Source organism: Serinus canaria, chromosome 8 (assembly GCF_022539315.1).
Source record: "Serinus canaria isolate serCan28SL12 chromosome 8, serCan2020, whole genome shotgun sequence".
Taxonomy (NCBI): Eukaryota; Metazoa; Chordata; class Aves; order Passeriformes; family Fringillidae; genus Serinus; species Serinus canaria.
In genome coordinates, this window is record NC_066322.1 from 25,279,341 (window position 1) to 25,296,575 (window position 17,235).

Here is a 17,235-nt window from a genome sequence, read left to right on the forward strand (position 1 = left end):
CCCACAGGTTAAAAAGACGAGGTGGCAAAAATAAATTGGAAAATTGGAAAAAAAATAAAAAAGATTTGTTGCTTAGTAGCACTCAATCCATACACATATTATTTTCTTTTGGTTTTATCTGTTAGGCTTTTATTTTTTTCAGATTTTTAGTTTGTTGTGTTTATTTATTAGCACCCCCTAAAATTCTGCAGATTTTATATTGTCAATGCTATTCAAAAGAGACAAAAAGCAGAGGCACCCAGGGTCTGTGATGATAAAGTCAATGTAGGAAACAGGATTTAAATGACTGATTTAGTTGGTAAAAAAAACTTGGAGGATAATGCCCTCCTATTAATAAAGCCAGGTAGTTGTGAGCAAATAATATATTAGCAGAATCTGTATCAGCTCACAGCTGCTCAGCCTGAAATTGGAAATAAATCAGGGATATTGCTGGCAATAATGAGAACTCTTCCCATGGAATTGCTCAGGATCACAGAGCAGAGCTCAGGGGCTGTGTCCAGGCTGTACCTAGGGCTGTGCCAGCCCCTGGACAGGGAATCATGGAATCACCAAGGCTGGAGAAGACCTTTAGGATCATCAGTCCAACACCACCATCACCACGTTTACTGCTAACCACGTCCCCAAGTGTCACTCCCACAAATGTGTCAAAGACTCTCAGGGTGTGGGATTCCACCTCTGCCCTGGGCAGCCTGTTCCAAGGCTTTGCATCCCTTTCCTTGAAGAAATTCTTCCTAATACCCAGGCTAAACCTCCCCTGGCACAGCTTGAGGCTGACTCCTTTTGTCCTGTCATTTATTATCTGGGAGAAGAGACTGCCCCCCACCTGGCTCCAACCAAACTAGAAAAGAATATTTTTGTTTAAACCTTTAGTGCCAAAGTAAAGGGGGGTTTTTTTTGTTTGTTTGTTTGGGGTTTTTTTGTTTGTTTTGCTTGCTTTTTGGGGTTTTTTTTTAGCTAATTCCTTCTCCAGACAATATCTGAAAACTTGCAGGAGAAAATTTCTGCCTGCTAACCCATCAGGACACTGTGGAAATCCTCATTTTCGTGTATGTGTGAAAAGATTGTTTACAGAGACACCACAGCACTACAAGCAGTTAAAAGAACTTTGGCCTTTCATATAAATGGGAAAATTAATTTTTCAGAGCTTTGCAGACACTTCCTAGCATTTCCAGTGCACAGATGAAACTTGATCTGCTTCTGCTTCACCAGTAGAAAATAATTAGATAGCAGCAGAAAAGCACTGAACTATGGCTGTGCTTTTCAAGCAGGAGTGCCATCCATTCCCTTCCCTTCTTCATGTTGTATTTAAGTAGCTCTCCTTGGATGAAAGTGGAGCTGTTTACAGGAAACTTGGACTCTCACACACTTTGGAGCAATACAGATCACAAACCATCACCCCATCTGGCTGATTTCTTCATAACCCCAGCCACCCAAGTTAATTAAACTGTCTGTATAATATTGGTGAAGTGTTTATGAGGGAAGAACCCCCTGACAGAACAGACTCCCAGGGAAGTTTTCAGTTGTTGCTTTGTGGCGTTGTGGCTGCTGCAGGATTTTAAAATGCATTGCCAATTGGAGTGTGAGATGTGTAGGTTTATCTTTCTTTTACCTCTTTGCTTCACAGCAGTAAAGTGGTAAAAGAAAGATCAGGTTTAGGTGGGAAGACTCAACTTTTTCATTTTGTTAAAGATTATAGCCTAATCTTAAATAATAAATTTTTTTAAAAAATTAAATAGAAAGTTAACATATTTAGTAATGTATTTTAAAGCACTCCTTATTCATACACTGTTTTAGCAAGTCTAAAGGTAAAGTGTGGGTTGGTCTGGAAGCATCTGACAGCAGTAAAAAATACCAAAAAAACCCCCATATTTGTTTTTCCAATTTATACATTCTACCTACTCAATGAGAGAAGACTTTTTATTTTTTTCTTTGTGCTTTTTCTTTTTAAACAGGTCTTAAACCCAAGTTGGCATTTACCTGTTCATGGAACATGGCCTGTTTTGCAAGCTTAATAATTCAGAAAGAGCAGGAATGGTTCATGTTCATGGAAAGGTCACATGAAAGCTTGGAATCTAAAAGGTAAAAGTCCCCTTCAAGTCTGGCTTTAAAATGCTTTGGTGTCTTGGAAATGAATGGAGACTATTTGCTCTTCTAAATTTTAAAATTAAGGAAGTCCATGCAGGATTTAAAGTAAAAAGTGCTGGAAGGAAATTACTGATGTTCCCCCAGCTGGGTAAAACAAAAAAATGATCCTGCAGTAAATTTTGCACACTGGCAAACAGGAAAACTGAATCCTAAGCTCTTCAAAAATTACCTGCAGAGAAATCTCTCTCCTCTGTGTGTTCTGCAATCTTTCCCAGGAAAGCTGCACTCACAGCCCAGGGGGCTGAGCCTTTGCAATGGCTTTCTGGAAGGGTTCAATAATCCTGTGATTCTGTGCTTGCTCAGAAGCCAGCACTGGAAGGAGAAGTGGAATTTCACTCTGCACCATTTCAACCACCTGAACCAGATGTCAAGTGAAATTTAAAACATACAAATGAATGTTTTGGGCTCAAGGCCCTTTGTATCTCAGGGTCTTTTATTGTCTTCACCAGCAATGAAATATTAATTTCTGGCTTTGACTGCACTGCCTGGAGCTGCTGAAATCTGATCCTGCAGGATGTCATTGCCTTGTATTCAATCTGGGAACTCTTCCTGAATTTCAGGCTTCAGTGAGAGTCTTGATTGTGCTGCTCCTCCCTGGGTTACTCCTCTGGAGAACACGACAGAAGGTTTTGCTAAGTCCATGCCTTCATTTCTTGAGTTTATTGTTATCTTTTGGTTTTGTTTGGTTTAGGGATTTTTTTGTAGTAAGTACACCCAGATACTCTAGTAGGATTTCAATTCTGCATTCCACACTTTTATCAATACACTGGGATTGCAGGAGAGGTTTTGAATTTGCTTTCCTTGACTAGATGATGATTCACACTTACCAGTTTCCCCCTTGATTTTCAGCCAGTTCTGGTGAAAATTATACAATAAATCAGTAGCTAGCAACAAATTATATTCATCACATCATTTGGGCAGCTTTGCTTACATTCTGCCTCCCAATCCATCTCCTGTGAAGCCACTGATGCCATTTCAGACTTTCCAACAGCTTCAAAAACACATGGCAGGATAAAAAACCTGCCAGATAAATAAATAATTCATGGTTTCTCCTCTGAACCAGCCCATATGGGATGGTGGTCTGAGGAACAGGACAGAGAACATTCAGTTTTGTCATTGTAACAAGATCTGCAAGTCTGTAGGACCATATGGAGCCTCAGACCTCCAAAATGGTGAGAGGGTTAGTTTATCAGTGACATACAAAATTTCATCTTTTATCCTGGAAAATACTGAGCCCTGAGAGCTTTTCAGCTGCAATTTTGCTTTTCAGACCTTCTCATCCCCAAACCATTGCCCCAGCAGCCATCCTGCAGCATATGCAGCATATGCAGAGAGCAGAATGTGCAGTTCTGGTTTGTGAATTTACTTGGCATGGCTAAAGACGAGCTGAAAACTTAATTATGTGTCTGTCCAAAAAAGATCTCATCAACTCTCCATGTGTTCTACCATGACAAAAACCTTCACACTCACAAAGTCATTGGGATTTATTAGATTGTCTTTGAATGTTGCCTCAGCTTTGGAAGTGATATTCCTTTCTATGGAGCAAGAGAAACAGTATCTAAGTCTGAAAATGCTGTATTCACTGTATTATCTTCATTTTTTTGCCTCATAATACTGCATCAAATGGAGAATCAGACCAAGGATATGGAAGACTGATCCTCTGCCATGGACAATAACAAATCTAACCTCTGCCCCAAAATACACAGATTTACCCAGAGCCCTTTCCACTTCCAAAATCTCAATTTTTTTAAGTGGTTACTGAAAAAAAAAAATTTCAGTACATTATAGGTGTTGTTTTCCAAAACCATATCAAAGAAGTTAACTCAAACCACAGTCTAGAAATAACTGTACCTTTTCAATCTTTTATTCTTGTTTATTATTATTATTATTAGTTAGTAGTAGTAGTAGTAGAAGTAGTAGTAGTAGTAGTAGTAGTAGTAGTAGTAGTAGTAGTAGTAGTAGTAGTAGTGGTGGTGAAACACTGTCTAAATTAAATTTTTCCTTTTGTTTAGTCATAGCTCCTGTTTGCCCTCAGCAGCTCTTCAGGATGAATTGATAGCTGATATGATAAAAAGCAAAACTATCCAAACTGAGAGCACAAACTTCTCCATACCCTCATATTTCACTTCAAAGCAATTAAAGGTAAATTGGAATGATTTACTCAGAATGCCATAAATGGGATTGTGGTGTAAGTACACTCCCAAATTTGTCCTCTATTTGCACTGCTTACACAGAGCACATTCAATCTCCATTTTTTCTGACTGTAATTAAGGATGCTTTAAGATGAAAGACTATTGAGCCATCAATTTTAAGAGGACTACAGGCTTAAAACAGAACAGAGTTTGAAAAACAGTAAAAATTCCCAGTCAGCTTTCAAGCTTTTATTTCTTATTTTCTTTGAGATATATCAGTAAGATTGCTATCACATGAACTGGCTTTTAGAAGGTTATATTGTGGAATAAAAGAAATACAGGACATTTCCTCAATTTTAATGCTGCTTTTCTATCTGATTTAACCTTGTGCAGCTACTACAGAAGTTTGAGTGAAATTATGAATTCAGTGAAATTCATTGCCAGTCATGTAATTTCTTGAAAATCACCTAGGAATGAGGAATACCCCCTTTTGCACAGGCAATTGACACAGGTATGGGCAGCTCCCAAATATAACCCCTGAATGCAAAGCCACAGAGATTCTCTCTTGGAGGACAACAAACAGAAAATCACATAAAACCTCACCTAGGATGAGCATATTAAACTGCAAGAGACCAAAGCTCTTGTCACAGTTTCTCCTACAGAATTACCAATTTTTAAATTATCTTTTTTCCTACCTCTGTGTCTAAGTGAAGGTCACTCAGTACAACCCTTCACAGACAGGGAGGTCCTGCAAGGAGCCACTTCAAAAGCTGTTCTGCAAGTAATGAAATTGAAATAAGATATCTTTTGGGAAAAAGCTTGATTGTCCCTTGGTGGGGTGAAGGAAGAGGGCACCAACCATGGAGCCATGGGATGGTTTGGGGTGGAGAGACCTCAAAGTCCATCTTGTTTTACCTCCTGCCATGGGCAGGGACACCTCCCACTGTCCCAGGCTGCTCCAAGCCCCATCCAGCCTGGCCTTGGGCACTGCCAGGGATCCAGGGGCAGCCACAGCTTCTCTGGGCACCCTGTGCCAGGGCCTGCCCACCCTCACAGGGAACAATTCCTTCCCAATATCCCATCTGACCCTGCCCTCTGGCAGTGGGAAGCCATTCCCCTGATCCTGTTATTCCAGGCTCTTGTAGACAGTCTCTCTCCCCATGTTTTCTGTATTTCCTCCAGGCACTTGAAGGCCATGATTTGGTCACCCCAAAGCTGCTCCAGGTGCACAATCCCAGCTCTCCCAGCCTTCCCTCCCAGCAGAGCTGCTCCATCCATCCCTCTGCCCATCCTGGTGCCTCCCCTGGGCTCTCTCCAGCAGCTCCAGCTCCTCCTGTGCTGGAAATACAGAGAAAACCCTTCCTTTAAGCTTCCACTCAAACTAACTGGGGGAATAACTCTAAAATAAATTGGGTTTTTTGTGACCTCAGGAGGGTCCAGCCAAGCTGTTGCAGCCAGAGCCAGCACAGGCTGCTCAGTCCTGGGCCTCAGGAGTTAACAAGACCTCCAAGGACTGAGATCCCAGATTTCAGCTTGGATTAGGGAGGATCTTGTATCCACTAAACATTTCTTCTTCCCTAAAGATCACCAACAGCACCTGACTTAGGTCGGATAATCAGTTCATTTCTGATTGTTGCTGGAAAAATGCTGATTTAGTACATATAAATATATATATATATATATATATATATATATATACACAGTGTTGGCCTAGAAATTGTTCATCTATGCATTTTATGAATGTATTTGTCACTCAGCAAATACATTCTGTACTTTGGCAGATCAATATTTGAATTACTGTGGAGTAAGGAGAGGTGCAGTTTGGTGGGGTTCTTTTTTCATTTGTTTGCTTGGGAGTTCTGAGGGTGGTTTTTGTTTGGGTTTTTCCCTTGGTGTTTTGTAAGCCTTTTTTTTTTTTCCCCTACAGGCTAAATCAAAATTGTGATAATTCATGAATTTTTCTCATTGAAAGGCAAGTACAACAAACTGGGACAAAGGGAACAAAGATACCAGCTGTGTGTTCAGCACACATGTATTGAGGGGCATGTTGGGAATTCCAGATTCACCTGAAGCATCAGATCTCAAATTTACAGGGCTGGAAATCCTTAATCCACTGTGGCAGTCAAAATATCATTTCTTCATGGAGGAAAGCAGTGAAAATCTGCTGGCTCTTTCAGAGGGTGCTTTATGAAGCCAGATAACCTTTTTTTTAACCTTCTTCTAATACAGAAAAGAGAAATATGATGTTTTGGTGTGGCATGAATGTAGTGGGCATTTTATCTAAGCCACATGAGAACTCTGGTCCAGAGCATCTTTGTCCCTGGGCTTGCACCCTAAATGGCTGAGTTGAAGAGCTGGAAAGGTGTGGAGGTCACAAGTTAAAACTGCTAAATAAAACAGTTTTTGAACACTTGGAAAACGGGAGAAAACCACCTTGACCTCCTTGCTTAATGTTGGAATTCTTGGAGAAGTGACCTTGGTGCTCTTTAACAGCCCAGCCACGTCCAGCTGCAAGCATTTCTGGAAAAGTTTGGTGTCTGCTGGGCTCCCAGGTGAGAGTCCCCTGGCAGCACTGACCTCTGGGTTTAATCTGGGGTTTAGTCTTTGTCAGAGGCCTTACCAGAACCAGAACCAGCTTTGGAGGCTGTTTTCCCTTCAGAACTCACATTATGCTCTGTGCATTGTGTGCCTCCACTCTCAGGAGCTCCACACTACCCATTCCCACCTGGGGAAGGAAATCAATATCCAAGGAAGGTATTGGCTCCAAAGAAATCACCCATCAAATGGCCTCTCCTGCTTTCTTCAGGAGGAAATCCAGGAGCACAACCGAGGAAGGGTTTGATTTTTGGAGCTTTCTGTTGCTTGAGCAGTTTTAAAGTAACAAATCAACCCCTGTAATTTATGGGCAGACCCAAATTACATCAAGAGTCCATAAATGTGTGGCTTCCTGCCAGCTGGAATACTCTGCAGCATGCCAGCTATCCCTAGGAAGGAAAAACTATTAGCTTCCAGTTTCTTTTTTTTTTTTTTTGTTTAGTTTCTTTACCAAACAACCTTCAGCAGATTATTATTTTTTTTTTAAATCTGTTTTAATACCATATGGAAGCTGTCATGAGAAACCAAAATCTCATTCAGATTTTTAGCCTGATAGCTCTGTGTTTTTGGACATCTGTAATATCTTTGCCTGAAATAAACAGGAGCAACTGTGTTTTTCATTTCAAAATGGAAATAATACTCAATTAGAAAGGCCTTGTGGCAACTGGCTCAGTCTGAGCAAGATGCATTTCATGAAGAAGGTGAAGTCTAACAAGATGTTGAAGAACATGTTGAAGAACAGCTTTATAATTACACATGATTATTACTAAATCTGCCTTCAAAATTACGTTTATGGTAAAATCCCAGTGTTCCAAATCAATCCTGAATCAGTTCTGCTGCTGGTGAGGTTCAAACAGGTGGGGTTTTCACTGGAAAGCCCAGCAGAAGAGTAGAAGTAAAGGCAGGACTAAGCAGCAGAGTAAGAAAGAAAAGTGGGAAGGAACTCAAGACTCCAGTTTCTATTTCCTAGAGCCCCAGAGTTTGCTCCTCTCCTGTCCCTCCGCTCTCATCTCAGTCCCAAATCCATACCAAAGGGAAGCTGGATCCCTCACCCTTCCAGCCCACTTGTTCTCAGCAGAATGTTCAATTTCATCTCCTCTTTATCTTAGCTCTCTAAGAAGCTTTAAGCTGCCTCCAGAGTGGTTGGGCTTGAGTTTAAGCCCCTTTGAGCCCAACAGCTTCAAGCACTCTGGTTCATTGTGGGAACCTGAGATATATTTCTGCCAGAGGGAAAGGCAGCAGAGGAATTTGGGTGCACTGCAATAATATGGATTTGTATGCCTTTTTTTTTTTTTTATGTTTTCACATTTGTTTTCTTTTTCCAGCTAATTAGAAAGAAGAAGAATATTTGAAGGGGTAAAGCCTTCAAAAGGTATTTTATCACAGAGAAACATGGCTTAGCTCCTTTGAAAACTACACATTGTCAAACTTTCCCAAAGTAGTCCACAGCTGAAGAAGAAAAACACAAATACCAGCAAATTTTTCCAAATTAACAGTTCTGTGCTTTATACAAAAAAAATATGTAAAGATTCTGAAAGGTGAGAAAAATCATCTCAAAGCAGCATTCCCTTCCAAGTCATAAAAAATGTATATTCTCAGGAGAGATAGATCAAATTGCTGAATTTCAATGAATTTAATGCGTGGATTCAGCTGAAGACAAAGAAGTTAAGAATGCATGTTCAATAGTACTTGCTGAAAGGTTTTGATGGTAATACCACTGCCAGTATGTATGTATTTATGTGTGTGTGTGAGTGTGTGTATATATATATATATATATATATATACATAAATATTTATAAATACATTAAAATACATATAAATATATAAAATATGTAAAATTTAAAAATATAAAATATATATTTTCTATATATAAACATATATTAAATATATGGAATTCCTATGTTATGCCACCATCTTCTGTATTTGTCTTTGCTAGCTAGAGCATACATTGGAATTGCAAAGCCTTATGTAAAATAAAATAAAAGTGCCAATTTGGGAGGAAACTGTGCTGGTTTAAGGACAAACTTCCAAATCAAAATGTGTCCTTTCACTTCATTATGACGTTCCAGTATAATATAATATACTTAATATAATGTAATAAATATAATGTAATTAATATAACATAATATAATATAACATAACGTAGTCTAATATAACATAATTAATATCATATAATATAATATCATTTCATATAATATAATATCATTTCATATTATGGTATATTGTGTTATATTATATTATACCAATTATATTTATTATATTATATTAGTAACAATATAATATATTATAATACTATATGTCATATTATATTATAGAATAGATAGTATAGAATAGATATATTATATTATATTATATTATATTATATTATATTATATTATATATTATATTTCTTATATATTATCTTATATGATAATATATTATTTATTTCTTATATTCTATTATTTGATATTATATATCTTACAATACATATACATTACATTATATACATACATATATACTTACATTATTTTATTATATTATATTATTACAATACAATATTACATTACATTATATTACATACATATATTACATTACTTATATTTTATTATGTAATATATAACATATCATAACATATAGTACTCAGATTATGTTTTTACATGGAAGAAGACAGGAAATATTTGATTTTTCTTATTTTGCAGCTGAATGCTGGTATTAATCTGTATTAGCTCCTGTAGGTTCCTAAATGAGCAGTTTGGGATGATCAAAGCAGCCCATATGGCTGACCAGATCCTGCCATCAGCTTCACCAGAGCAGCTTTGCTGAAGCACATGGAATTAGCTGAGATTTACACAAGTCTAACAGAATCAATTAACTCAGACCTCAGTTTTCAGAGAGCTAATTGGAGATATATATGCAGCGATAAAAAATGTTAATTATTGTGGAATAATGTACTGCAGAGAAACGGTTTCTTCTTTCATTCATTATTTTTATTTCCTTAGAGATCATTCCCTGGACTTTCTTTACCTTAATTACAGCTTTTCAAGGCTGGTGCAGCCAGCTTTAGAATTTATGTTTATCTATTCCAGTCTACTTATGTAGCATAATGTTACACTTACACATTGAAATTTAGGGAACTCTGCTCTCACTGAGGTTATTTCACTTCCTGACACAAAATCTCCCTGCAGTGAAGTTTGCCTTTGTTGGGTTTTTTTTTTTGCCTTTAAAATATATGTTCTTTATAGAAAAAAAAAATTAAAAAATGTGAAGAAGAGTCTGGAAAAATCTATTTAATGGGACTATCTTTAAGCTGTTTGAGTCCTGAGTGGTAACAAAGCAGATAACATGTTCTTCCAAGACATTGTGAGAAATTAGGTGAGGTTGAAAGGACAATGTGAAGATATTGGTTTTCTTTACAGTGTGTGTATAAATATATATATAAATACACAAATGACTCTGTTTAGGATCTCCTAAAAGCAGGCACTGGACTCTATTTCCCTGCAATTTACCCAGCAGCAGCAGTCAGGGTTTGACAGGAGGGCAGAGCTGGCTGTGAGCAGTGCTTCTGCTCTGACTCATTATTCATCTGCTTATTGACAGCCAGGAGGGCCCAAGGAACTTAAAGCCCTTTGAGGGAAAAAAAAAAAAAAAAAAAAAATCCAGTGAAAACAAATTATTTCTCCAGCTCAGGAGGTAGCAGATGATTTTTGATCTTGTGTAGGATGTCATAGAACATCCAGAATTGAAAGGGGCTCATATGAGAATCACTGAGTCCAAGCTCTTCCCCTGCACAAAGTTTTAGGACCAGAGACCTTCAGAGGAATCCCCATCCCCAGTTTGGGACAAATACTTCCCCCAGCTTGGAGATCATCTAGGCCAGATGGAAAAGCCTGGCTTGTCAGGAAATGTGGTGGCATTCCCACACTTCTTTTAAAAGGGTTGTGTTCCTTCTGCTCTGAAAAACTCCCTATTTCACAGCCGCCCCCCTCCCCGAGAGGATGGACAGCAATAAAGCCAATGAGGTGCAGCTAGTTAAAAAATAATTTAAATTAAAAAAAAAAAAGATAAAAAAAGAAAATTCAGCCCAGGAATCTGTTCCAAGTAGAAAACCAAAGCTGTGCTTGTTGTAAGGAACTGAGGAACTCCTGGACAACTCCCCCTGAGATATTTCATGTTGCCCCAGACTTGGAATTCACATTTCAGGGGAGAAATGTCCAGAATTACTCAGAATTACAGCCCAAAAATCTTTCTTTTTTTTTTTTATCATGGCACTCATAACATCGTATTAAATTTGCAAGCACCAATCTAAAGGAATTATTTTACTCCAAAAGATACTCAGTTTCCACTGGACATTTCTCTTGAAGTTAATCCTTCTTTTCACATGGCACCCCTATCACTTTATAGAATTTTTGGGAATAAAATCTATTACTTAGAAATGGATTGTAATTTTTTATTAATCTCCAGAAATTATTTCATCAATAATTAAAATAATGTGTGTATAAAGCCTGTGCTGCCTTTATGGACAAAGGTATCAATTCCTTCACAGATATTATAATTCCAGTAGTTTAGTTTGTTTATTTGCTCAGGTTTGGTAATCTTGATTATGCTTTTAAAGATGTCAATATCTTGATTTTGGAACTTAGGAGTTATATTCTGCATGGTAGGATACTAAACACAAACAGCCTTGTACCTTTTCAATTAAATGAACTCTTGTTTTAGCTGCTGAAAGTTGTTGTTTTGCAATTTTTTAAGCAATAAAAGTTGACTTGTTAATATAACCTGAGGTGGATTTACCAGGTGCCCTCCATGCCTCTGTCTCACTCTCCCCTCTCAACCAGATGGGGGAGAAAATATAACAAAAAAAACTTGTCAGTCTAAATAATGACAGGGAGATCATTCATCAATTACCAGACAGGCAAAACAGTTCCAACTGGGGAATAATAATTTAATTTATTGCTAATTAACAGCAGAGTAGCATAGAGAGAAACAACCAAAAAATGTAATACTCAACTTTGTCATGCAAGTCCAGTACAGAGCTTTAAAAATTGGTGGGAAGCAAAGATTTGGGGGCTCCCCAACATTTCCACTTGTCTCATTCTTATCTCTTGCAGTTTTATCAGAGACAAATCATTTATTCAAAACTGCCAATGCAAACAGTGTTGAGGCTAGGGGTGGACAAGGAAAGGGACAAGAGGAGAGCTGAAGAAGCCCAGGGTGACATAAGGACTGTGGCTGCTACAGGAACACAAGGCATGACTATTGCACAGCAAGAATTTCCTGTAGTAAGGGAATTTCCTATAATGAGGGAATAATTTCCTGCAATAAGGGAAATGCTTCTGTGATTCAGAAACGAGGCCCAATCCTTACCTATAAGATTCTCACAAATTATTAAAGCTATTTTAGTGTCAGATTTTTCATTTAGGGTGGGATGACTCCCTGACAACAGCCAAAACAAACTTTTTATGTCCTTTTTCTTCTCTCCATTGAGCAACAGCACTCTGTGTGGGAAAAAAAATATGACAGCACCACAAAAATAAGAGTTCAAAGACTTTTGTGAGTTTTTTTTCTCTTGAACATCTGATGAAACCAAAGTGAATGCCATCACATGGTGCAGGTGACTATGCATCCCACCAAAAAACCCAAATTTTTTCATTTTCAATGAGTGTTTCACAGTCATGCAGCTTTTACTAATGCCACGTGGAAAGGGGATGACTGTTGGAAGGAATCCTGTGCTCTCCATAAACATTCCAACAACAAGATAAGCTTCAGAAAGTCTTCAGAGCTTCCTAATTCTAGAGTAAAGACAACTACAAAAAATTCAGGTTTTTTTTTTTTTTTTTTTTTTTTTTTTTTTTTTGTTGTTGTTGTTGTTTGTTTCGGGTACACATGAGAAAAAAGTCACATTTGTTCTTTTGTCTTTTTAATTTCTTACAAAGCTCTGAGTGCCTTGGAGACAATCTGCAAGCATTGATCTAGGGCAGGTTAACAGCAATATTTAAACTTTTCTGTCATTAATCTGTGACAACACAAAAATGATATTTAAATCTCATGAGTGAGAAACAGCCAGGATTTCCACAGTTTTATTTTCTCCTGGGCAGATGTTTGTTTCTCAGAAGAGACTGTTTCTTCCTCTGCCTCGTGGAATTAATCTCCTGAGTAACATAAGTAGAGACATGAGAGAACCCTCCTCAGGGCTTGACATTGACTGAAACTTTTAGTTATAAACTAAATCCCAACTTAAAGCTGCTCATTTGTCTGCAGTTATTTAAAACACTCTTTAACACCACTAAAACTTGCTGGAGATGAAGTGGAATGGATTTGGCTATGTAGCTAATATTCCTCAAAAATGCTTTTTGAAGGTGTAATGGATTACTTTGTCCTCTCATTAGGAATTTTGGGGACTCCTCTTCCTCCTGCAAAATACATTAAAAAGGTCATTCTTGCAAAAGCCAGGCAAGTTCCAAAATCTTCAATAGATGGATTTGTCTTTGCCAAACTTCTTCTGGACCCACCTTCCCCACCTGGTCTTCTTCAGAAGCTGCCACAAAGATGAAGTATTGCAGAGCTGAGGGGGAAAAGTGGCTCGGGGGCACTGCAGCAGAAATTGAGCAGAGGAATTTCTGGAGCCCATCAAACCAAATGTCACCTCTCGTTGCTGTGGTGGCCCTGAGGGGCAGGCAGTGCTCTCTTTAAGGTCAGGAAGTTTGTTCAGCACAACTCTAGTGTCCTACCCAGTGTGCACACTCTTAGGGAAAGAGGAGCTGTTTGATATAAGACTGAATTTTTCTGGCTGTAGTGAAAGGTTTTTCTGATTGTTCCAAGCAGTTGCATCCAAAACACAAGTGCCTTTACAAAAGAAAGGAAAATAATTACTTTCCAACCCAAAGTCATAAGGCAATCAAGTGAAAGGCCACCCTTATAGAAACATTAGAATAATATTTCTATAAAAATAAAATACAGAAATATTTTCTCCAATTATTAGGTGAGGATTTGAATGAGGCAGAACCATCCAAGCAGGACATCAAACATTTCCAAATATACTTACTCCTTTAAAAATGCTGAGTTTTTAAACCCCACAGGATGGGGCTATTAAGTTGTGCTGCTTCTTTGCATAACAAAAATAATTCAAAATAAAAACGAATTTTTAAAAATCCCACAACCACAAACCAGAGTAAACCATGAGCACCATATGATGCATGGTAAGGTGGACTGGTCATTTTCAGGGTGTGACCCTTGTGTGACTTTATGTGCAGGTGGCTCTGGATTGCATTCCACAAGTCCCTGACAGGAGGCTGGAGCCAGGCCAGTCTGTGCCCCCAGGGAACAAGGGACAGGAGCAAATGACCTCAGGCTGCTCCAGAGGAGGTTCAGGTTGGACATCAGGACAAAGTCTCTCATGGCACAGGCTGCTGGGGGCAGTGCTGGTGGAGTCCCTGTCCCTGGAAGTGTCCAGAAGACGTGGATGTGGTACCTGGGGACGTGGTGTGGTGCTGATCCTGGTGGTGGTGCCACATGGGCTTGGTGATCTCAGAGGTCTTCTCCAAACACAGCAATTCCATGATTCCATCACCACCCAACAGGGATTCATGCACCAAAAATGCCCTTTGCTTTCCCCATGCTACCCTGACCATTTGCCTCTTTGGGGCTGGGAACAGAAGTTCCATTCCAGCCCCCTGGAGCAGAGCAAACTTCCCAGGGTTTAGCAGACTTTCTTTGGAAGTCAGGAGAGTGAGTTGCTCTGAGGACAATCAGCCCTAGCTAAATCTCCTGTCAGCAGCAGCACTGCAATATTGTGTTTGGCTTTTCCAGTTAAGCAGATTGCAGCACTGATGGGAGATAATGTGATTATCTTGGTTACATATTTCTTAGCAGTAGTGAAGCCAGAAAGAAATGGCAGGAGAGAACTGGATAATAAATGTAAATAATGGAAGAGTCTTAAATATAAGGCATTCTTTAGATCAAATATTAATAATCACAAGTCTCCAACAATGAATGAATGTGCTTGTTATTAAGTCCATTTTCTAAATGAAGCTACTTATATTTGAGGATGCAGTCTACATTCCTCAGCTTTGATCAAACTTATCTCCCAGCAATTAAATTAACAGTGTCCTACTTTTCTGATTCTGAGCACTCCGAAGCTTTTTTTTTATTACAAAGGGTCTGTTGACATCATAGCTCATGGGATTGTTTGTCTTTCTCAATTAGAGGAAAACAGGGCAGTTCTACCCACAACTGAGGATTATTCTTTCTCCACAGAAACCTACTGAGGGTACATTCATCATAGCAGGATCATTAGATTAAGAGTAGACTTCTGAAAAGTCTGTTTTTCAGGATCCCACCACAGCTAAACCCAACAATTATCCATCATTTCCAAGTGCACAGACCGAGCTGTTTCTCATGTTCTATTCAGATGTGTCTCATGCTGCACCTTGCCCAGCCAAGCTCTTTTCTTTCCCAACTTTCCCACTTCTGCTCCTGCACATGAGCCAGAAGATAAAATTGCTGAAGGCTGACAAATTGCAGTTCCAGATGAGTTTCAAGAAAATGTTGGCTGTAATTGGTACTGATGTAGGTCTGGATTCTGGAGGTAAGGACAAGAAAATTCTATTAACCCAAGCTTTAGTACTCTTAAAAACTCCACAGTGATTTCAGTCTAGAATACAGCCCAGAAAGATTTTAGTAGGCCTGGGTCACAACTCAAACCTTCTTGTGGCCAAGCCAAAGGGGTTTAACTAATCCAAACATAAAAGTTGTGAGAAGCAAGGTTGTCAACGAGCAACTCTCACTCTGAAATCACTGTTACCAGCAGCAGGAGAAGCTCAGCTCTGCAGGAGATGCAGGACATGGAGAGGATGTTCATTTGTTCCACAGCTGCGATGGCAGCTGGAGAAATGTGGTTATTCCTTCTTTACAGCAAGGACTGGATTGCCCCACATTCACTGTAAGATGCCAAGAGGAAAGCACCACAGGAATTTAGGCCATTTCCCATCCCTGTGCTGAGTTTTCCAGGGAAGGATCCCTGTGTTCCGTGCCTTGCTCGCCACACTGGAATGGTTTCCCATGAAGCCATACACAAACTCCTATCCCTCCTCAAGGATCCCCATGGATTCCTGAAGGAAAACAAATCATCTGCCATGCCTGTGAACACAGCCACGAGAGATCAGGCTGGTTGTGATGGTTTGAACCCCAAACACATCCCTGGATTCTCTGTAGGAACGCAATTCGGGATGTCTGTGGCCTGAGGAGGAGCAGCTGGGTCCAAAAGGGAGCAGTGAATCACTGTGACTTTTAAACCATGTCATGATAAAAATCCAGCAATTACAGGGGTGTCTCTGCAGCCTTCCCAGACCTGTGAGGATTGTTTGCTTGAGTTAGTTTTACTTTGGTGTGGTTTTTTACCTGGGACAGAGGGAAGCCCTTAGAGGACACAAAGCAAGGGACCAACGGTGGACTGAAAGAAAAAACAACCAAGCATCATTTTGCTTCTTTCATGCAACTAGTGATTAGATTCTGGGAAAATGGATGGATCAGCTCCATCTATTAATTTTTTTATTGCTTCATTATCAGTCTCTTCCCTTGTGATGACATTCAGGGTCCTACCTGGGGGGATCAGGGCAGGGTCCTGAACAAGCAGCCCATGTTTCAGGCTGGTTAGATTGCTGTGCACTGCCTTAGGGCTGCTCTCAGCTTTAAAGATCACCCACATGATTTTCTGAAGCACAGAAGGGAGAAAATGGAAATGGGAATGTCTGCAGGAGCTTGCCATTAGGGAAGAAGGAAGGTCAACTTACCTTCCCTTGACAAAGCATAAAATTGTTACTTATTAAGAATTAGAAATCAGTAGAACCTTAATGAAGGATTAACTTTCTTATAATTAAAAGCATCTCAATTTTTTAATCTTTCATATGTCTGTTGCTTGCTAAATGAAAAATTGATGTTTTGAACAACAGTCTAATAATTCTTCTGTGGATGTTCAGATTAATTTAACTGAACTCAGAGTGAAAACTAATTGATTGTATGCAGTGACAATGTTATTTTTCAAAAGCATTTAAAAAAAGAGAAAAGGAATAAAAAAGAGGCATTTAGAGTAACAGTCACATCTCATTTTGCCTTTGAAAGTCTTTCCTCCAAACCCCAAAATGCCATTTTAGCAATCTGCTAGACGTAATTCAGGACAAAAAAAAAAAAAAAAAAAAAAAAAAGCTTTGTTTTGGGTATGGCAGGAATCTTGACATTTATCTAGGAAAACAATTAGCCTGGAAATACTTCTGAAAGCAATATTAATTGTCTCCCAGGGGCAAGTGTCAGCTGTAGTGGGGTAGGAGGAGGACAGAGCAGAGTAAAAGCTCCTTCCTCAGAGCAACTGATTCCCAACTCCTTCCCTTCC